The 1,201-nt window shown below is 39.1% G+C and overlaps 1 protein-coding gene across 1 annotated transcript in view; it reads right to left on the minus strand.

Moving 5' to 3' along the window:
- MMADHC (methylmalonic aciduria and homocystinuria, cblD type) overlaps window positions 1-1,201 on the minus strand; it is a 23,441-nt gene that overhangs the window by 21,645 nt on the left and 595 nt on the right. The gene's annotated exons all lie outside the window — the stretch shown is intronic.

Genomic DNA, 1,201 nt, shown 5'->3' on the forward strand with positions numbered 1-1,201 from the left:
TGTCTCTCAATGGGTTTTCCACTTTCTCTCATCTCCATGCTTTTCCCTTTCCCTCTCCCCTGGCTTGTTCTTATCCTTCAGAGGTAAAGCAGAGCCTTCACAGAGCCATAAAACTTGATCAAAGTACCAGATTATGAGATTATTCAGAGGCTATAATGTGTAATCCTTGGGATTTCCTTTCTCATCTCACTCTCACTGCTGTCTGCGTTAATGCTTTCTGATAAACATACGGCCTCTTTTTTTATTCTAGAAAACACTTGTTCTCAATGACAAAGGAAGCACACTTAAGCAAACATAGGCATATACAGTCATCACTAAAGTTCAACATGAAAAGACTGTTGTATTTCAACCTATTCTCTCTATAAAGACAATCACATTATAAAATCAAGAGACAAAAGGGAATATTTTCTGGTCAGTAACCGTATCTACAGCACATTAAAAGTTGGGAGACATTATTCTGTGTTATTTTAAGAAAAGGTTGTATAGAGCTACTACCTAGTTGCAAAAAAAATAAGGAGCATGTATTCAAAAGGTAGTTAATAAAAAGAATAAAAAAGGGTATGAGTAAAAGAAAAGCATGGGAATAATTTTGTTCTTAGACTTAGTCACAGAACTCAACTGTTGAGAATACATCTTTTAAAGTTGCCTGCCTGGATGGTGTGATAGCTCTTTCATATTTGATACATAAAGATAGGTATGTGCTCTGGTCATGTCTAGAAAAGCCAAGACTATCCTGGAAACCCCTTGTATGTTCTAGCCATCTAATGCAAGGTGGCAATATGTAAATGATATAGAGAAATGTTTCAGAGAATGAATGTTCTGTGACTCTGAGACACACACAAAAAAGAGCCTTTGATTTGGTATTTTGGTATTTTTGTTTGTTTGTTTTTGTTTTTGAGACAGAGTCTCACTTTGTCATCCTGGTTAGAGTTCTGTGGTGTCACAGCTCACAGCAACCTCAAGTTCTTGCACTCAAGTGATTCTCTTGCCTCAGCCTCCCAAGTAGCTGGGGTACAAGCACCCACCACAAGGCCGGCTATTTTTAGGGATACAGCCAAGGGTTTTGCTGTAACTGAGGCTGGTCTTGAACTTATGAGCTCAGGCAATCCACCTGCCTCAGGCTCCCAGAGTGCTAGGATTACAGGTGTGAGCCACCACACCTGGCCCATAGTCTTTTTTTTTTTTTTTGCCGTTTTTGGCT

Source organism: Otolemur garnettii, unplaced genomic scaffold (genome assembly GCF_000181295.1).
Source record: "Otolemur garnettii isolate 467f Iridium unplaced genomic scaffold, OtoGar3 scaffold00064, whole genome shotgun sequence".
Lineage (NCBI taxonomy): Eukaryota > Metazoa > Chordata > Mammalia > Primates > Galagidae > Otolemur > Otolemur garnettii.